Source organism: Pan troglodytes, chromosome 4 (assembly GCF_028858775.2).
Source record: "Pan troglodytes isolate AG18354 chromosome 4, NHGRI_mPanTro3-v2.0_pri, whole genome shotgun sequence".
NCBI lineage: Eukaryota > Metazoa > Chordata > Mammalia > Primates > Hominidae > Pan > Pan troglodytes.
The window spans coordinates 46,927,643-46,933,371 of NC_072402.2; the positions used below are offsets into that span (position 1 = coordinate 46,927,643).

General features: G+C 37.1%; 1 long non-coding RNA gene across 1 annotated transcript in view; it reads right to left on the bottom strand.

Moving 5' to 3' along the window:
• LOC107974716 (uncharacterized) overlaps window positions 1–5,729 on the bottom strand; it is a 319,154-nt gene that overhangs the window by 88,545 nt on the left and 224,880 nt on the right. The window lies entirely within an intron of this gene.

Here is a 5,729-nt window from a genome sequence, read left to right on the forward strand (position 1 = left end):
ACATTCGTAAATAATTTGGGCTAATATTTTTATTTCTCAGTTTCATAGAGCATATCAATAAGGTATCTTTTGTAATTTTCATTTATCACTCAATATTATTTTTGAGATCTATCCATGTTAATGTATATAGATCAAATTTATTGAAACTCCTATATGTAACTTCAATCTGTGAATAAGCCAACTTATTATCCATTCCCCTACTGAAGGGCAGTTAGATGGTCTCCACATTTTTGCTATTAAAAACATTACTGGGCCGGTCGCGGTGGCTCACGCCTGTAATCCCAGCACTTTGGAAGGCCGAGGCGGCGGATCACGAGGTCAGGAGTCCGAGACCAACCTGACCAAAATGGTGAAACCTCGTCCCTATTAAAAATACAAAAATTAGCCGGGCATGGTGGCGGGCGCCTGTAATCCCAGCTACTCAGGAAGCTGAGACAGGAGAATCGCTTGAACCCGGGTGGCAGAGATTACAGTGAGCCGAGATTGCGCCACTGCACTCCAGCCTGGGCAACAGAGTGAGACTCCGTATCAAAAAAAAAAAAAAAAAAAAATTACTGCAGTCAACAATATCTAGAAAGGAAAAGACAGCGCACTGGAACACACACCTTAATCCTGACTATATATTGTCAAATTACTGTCCAGAATGATTGTAATAGTTGAATTTCCACAAACAATGTGAAAGAGTTCCCATTTTCCCACATTCTTGCCAGTACTTGGTATTTTCAGGCTAGTTATTATGTTTTGGAGGAGTTTTAAATGGTATGCCAATTTGAAATACCAATTGTTTTAATTTATATTTACTAATTACTTGTGGGTTGAACACAAGCTCACTGGTCACTTGTATTTCCTCTGTGAATCACATGATCAAGACTGACTATTTTTCTACTGGGTTGACTTTGTTTCTCTTATTTTTTAAGATATTTAAAAATGTGTTCTAGAACTTTATTCTTTGTCTAATAAATAAATGGCACATATTTTCTTTTAGCATGTAAGTCATTTTGTCATTAAAAGATTTTATTATTATTAAAAGAAGCTTTTATTTATTATTAGTGATAATGCCAAATTTGTCATGTTTTTTCTTTTTTGTTTGTGTTTTTCTCTATCTTAACTAAGAGATAATTCCTTATTCCAATGAAATTATTTTTCATCTAATAATTTTAAGTTTAACTTATCAAATTTGTCTTCATCTGATGTTAATGTTTGTATATGATATGAGATACATATGTAATTTAGTGTTACCGGTATATATAACACCACACCAGTAAGGGAAGATCCCATCCTTTCTTCAGTTAAGGGACATGTCATCTCTGTTACATGGCTAGCTTCTGTACGTGCATATATATTTTTCAGGATGTATGTTTATTCCTGAATGAAGGTCCAAATTTCCATCCAGTATTATGTCTTGGGCCTAAAGGACGTCCTTTAATATTTCCTATAGTACTAAAGCTGTATTAGTGATGAATCCTCTCAGCTTTTCTTTATATGAAAATGGCTTTATTTGCCTTTATTTTTGAATGAAATTTCCACTTGATAGAGAATGCTAGGTTGACTGTGTTATTCTTGTTTGTTCTTTCAGCACTTTAAAATGCTGTCCATTATCTTAGCTGTCCCAATATGTTACCAAATATTTAAAAAATCATTTTTCTGAGTTCATGTCCTTTGTAGGGACATGGATGAAGCTGGAAACCATCATTCTCAGCAAACTATCACAAGGACAAAAAAACAAACACTGCATGTTCCCACTCATACGTGAGAATTGAACAATGAGAACACATGGACACAGGAAGGGGAACATTACACACCGGGGCCTGTTGTGGGGTGGGGGGAGGGGGGAGGGATAGCATTAGGAGATATACCTAATGTTAAATGATGAGTTAATGGGTGCAGCACACCAACATGGCACATGTATACATATGTAACTAACCTACACATTGTGCACATGTACCCTAAAACTTAAAGTATAATAATAATAATAGGTTAAAAAATAAAATAAAATAAAAAATAAAAAATCATTTTTCCCCTGAGTTTTTTTTTTTTTTTCCTGTGGCTGCCTGTAAGATTCTTATTAAACTTTGCTTTTTAGCCACTTGATTGTGATGTGCCTAGGTGTGATTTGTATGTGTGTGTTTATTCTGCTCAGGGTTTTTAAAGCGTTTTGGAAATATCGCTTTATAATTTTCATCACATTTGGAAAACTTTTAGTCATTATTTCTTCAAATGATTTTTCTACCCCAATCCCCCTCTCCTTTCCTTCTGGATCTCCAATGATATGTAGGTTAGCTGTGTGTCCAATGATACATGTGTTTGCTTCTTATCTCATAGGCACGATTTACTTATTTTTGCTCTTTTTCCCACTTTATGTCTAAATTTGGATAGCTTTTTAAATCCATTTTCAGATTCACTAATATTTTCTTCTGTAGTTTCCAAACTACTTATTTCTAGTGATTTTTAAAAATTTTAGATATTGTATCATTTTGACTTTAGAATTTGCCTGGATCTTTTTTGTAACTTCTGTTTTTCTGCTAGCTTGCCCACCCATCCTCTGATTTTTGTCCAGCTTTTCCTTTCAGACCTTAAACATATTACTGTTATCTGTTTTAACGTCTTTGTGTGCTTATTCCCGTATCTGTCTCACCTCTGGCTGTTTTGATTGACTGTTTTCTCTCCTGGTTTTGCTTATGCTTTCTCGCTTCTTTATATGTCTAGTAATTGTTTTATTGCATGCTCAACTTCAGGGGTGCTTTATTGGTGAGAGTTTGGCTTATGCAGTCTTCTTTTAAGGAGTGTTGGATTTTACGGTTAAGTCTATTTGAGATTGATTTTAGGCATTTTTGGATAAGTCTAGAACAGCCCCTACCCTAGAGCCACAGTAGCTCTACTCCTGAGGCACCATATTTCTGGAATTTCAACGGAGATCCTGGGTTGTTTGTGAGGTCTCCCCACTGTGGTTTGTTTCCCAGTGCCGTGTCACTCTCGGAATCTCTGTTTTGCTCATGGTTGCCCCAGAAGCTATTCTTTGGCCCTCCAGAGTCTTGCTTTGTGCAGGCATAGCTTAATATTTAGCCAAAGAGTCCAGAGAACCCTTTTGGAGATTTCTGGGAGTCTTTCTTTGTGCAGCTCTCTCCTCCTAGTACCTTGTTCCCACAAATCCCAGTTGCCTCAGCAGCTCCAAACTCTAATATGTGCATGCTCGAACCAGGCAGACCTCTACTCTCTGGTAGGTTCCTACTTCCCTGTGCTGCAATTGGGAAGGTGCCTCAGGGAGAGAGCTGGGTGAATGTGGGGTTCACCTCATGTGGATCCCTACTCTCTCCTCTCTTTTTTTAATTTCTTCTAAAAAAAAAAAGACAATATGAGATCAAAGCCTTATGTTGCCTATTGTATGATGCCAAAGAACAGATTTTTCCTATAGTTTGTTTTTTAGGTATTTACAGTATAAAGATGAATGTGATTCTTATCACTCTATTACTGCCAGAACAAAAACTTTTTTTATTTCTGAATTTTAAGTCTCTATTAAATCTCAATTTCTTTTTTTTCCCATCAACTTTTATTTTAAGTTCTGGAGTACATGTGCAGAATGTGCAGGTTTGTTACATAGGTACGTGTGTGCCATGGTGGTTTGCTGCACCTATTGACCTGTCCTCTAAGTTCCCTCCCCTCACCCTCCAGTCCCCAACAGGCCCCGGTGTGTGTTGTTCCCCTCCCTGTGTCCATGTGTTCTCATTGTTCAACCCCCACTTCTGAGTGAGAACATGCGGTATCTTTCTTTCTTTTTTTGAGATAGTCTCACTCTGTTGCCCAGGCTGGAGTGTAGTGGCACAATTATAGCTTACTGCAGTCTTAAACTCCTGGGCTCAAGCGATTCTCTCACCTCAGCTTCCTGAGCAGCTGGACTACAGGCGCACACTACCAAATCTAGCTAATTAAAAAAAAAATTTTTACAGAGATGGGATCTCACTATGTTCCCCAGGCTTGTCTTGAACTCCTGGCCTGAAGCGATCCTCCTGCCTTGGCCTCCCAAAATTCTGGTATTACAGGCATGACTCACGACAACAACTGCAGCCCTTCTCTTGAGAATCAAAGCCTTATGTTGTCTATTGTACGATGCCAAAGAACAGCTTTTTCATATAGTTTGTTTTATAGGTATTTACAGTGGAAAGATGAATGTGATTCTTACCACTCTATTACAGCCAGAACCAAAACTTTTTTTTTTCTTAATTTTAAGTCTCCATTAAACCTCAATTTCTTTTTTTTCCCATCAACTATTATTTTAAGTTCTGGAGTACATGTGCAGGATGTGTAGGTTTGTTACATAAGTACATGCGTGCCATGGTGGTTTGCTGCACAGATCAACCCATCACCTCAGTAATAAGTGCAGCATCCATTAGCTATTCCTCCTGATGCGCTCCTGTCCCCCGCCCCCACTGACAGCCCCCAGTGGGTGTTGTTCCCCCTCCATGTGTTTTCATTGTTCAGCTCCCACTTATAAGTGAGAACATGTGGTATTAAATCCTAATTTCTGACCTCTCATTTATTTCCAGTATTATAATTTTTGCCACCTTTCCTTTTTCTTGGACAATCAAATTAGGACTATCTTTTTAGTAGTATTTTTTCTTTTTCTGTACAGTCATAGAAATTATTCAAATATTTTGTAATCTTTTGAGTTATATGTTTGGCTTATTAATTTTTGATATGTTTTTATTTTCTAGTATGTTCATTTAAGACTATAAATTTCTAAGTCCACCAGTACTTGACTACAAAAGTTTTAACATATAGTATTTCCATTATTTGTGTTCTAAATATTTTTAATTGCAATAAAATTATTGCAATAAAAATAAATTTTGTTGTAAAACATATGTAACATAAAATTCATCATTTTAACCATTTTAAATGTACAGTTCAATGACATTAAGTTCATTCGGAATGTCACAAACTATTACCAGTATTCGCTTCCAGAACTTTTTAGTATCTCAGAAAACTCTGTACCCAGTAAGCAATAAGTCCCCATTCTCCCTTCCTCTCAGTCCCTGGTATATTCTATTTTCTATCTCCAAGAATTTGCCTTTAATTGCAAGTTTAAGTTTTAAGTTTTTTCTTTGCCCTATGAGTTATTAATTAATGTGTCTGTATGTGTGTGTGCAAATGATGAGAACACATGGACACATTGCGGGGAACAACACACACTGACTGGGGTCTGTTGGAGGGCAGGGGGTGGGAGGAGGGAGAGGATCAGGAGGAATAGCAACAGCTAGTGGCTGTTGGGCTTAATACCTGGGTGATGGGATGATCTGGGTAGCAAACCACCGTGGCACACGTTTACCTATGCCACAAACCTGCACATCCTGTACGTTAAACCCTAAACTTAAAAATTGGAAATAAAAAAATTTATAAACATATTGGTTTTGTTATGTTTTTAAAATTGCTTTTTTGCTTTGTTACAATAGCTGATTTTTTCTACCTATATTCCTTAGACTTATTATTTCATTGTACTCCAGACAACTTCCAATTGCTATTATGTGCTTCTCTGAGCCAGAGAGTTTTTTCTGGAACCATGAAACAGTGTTCTGTTTAAATACAGGAGGGAAGTGCTGGATAATTAGTATCCCCTAGGAACTATCACCAGCCAATGACTAAGGGGAGTTAGTGCATAAACACCCCAGTGCTCTCACGCCTTGGGTAGGATAATTTTGAGACATATTTACACAATTTGTCAGAGTTTCTCAATTGAA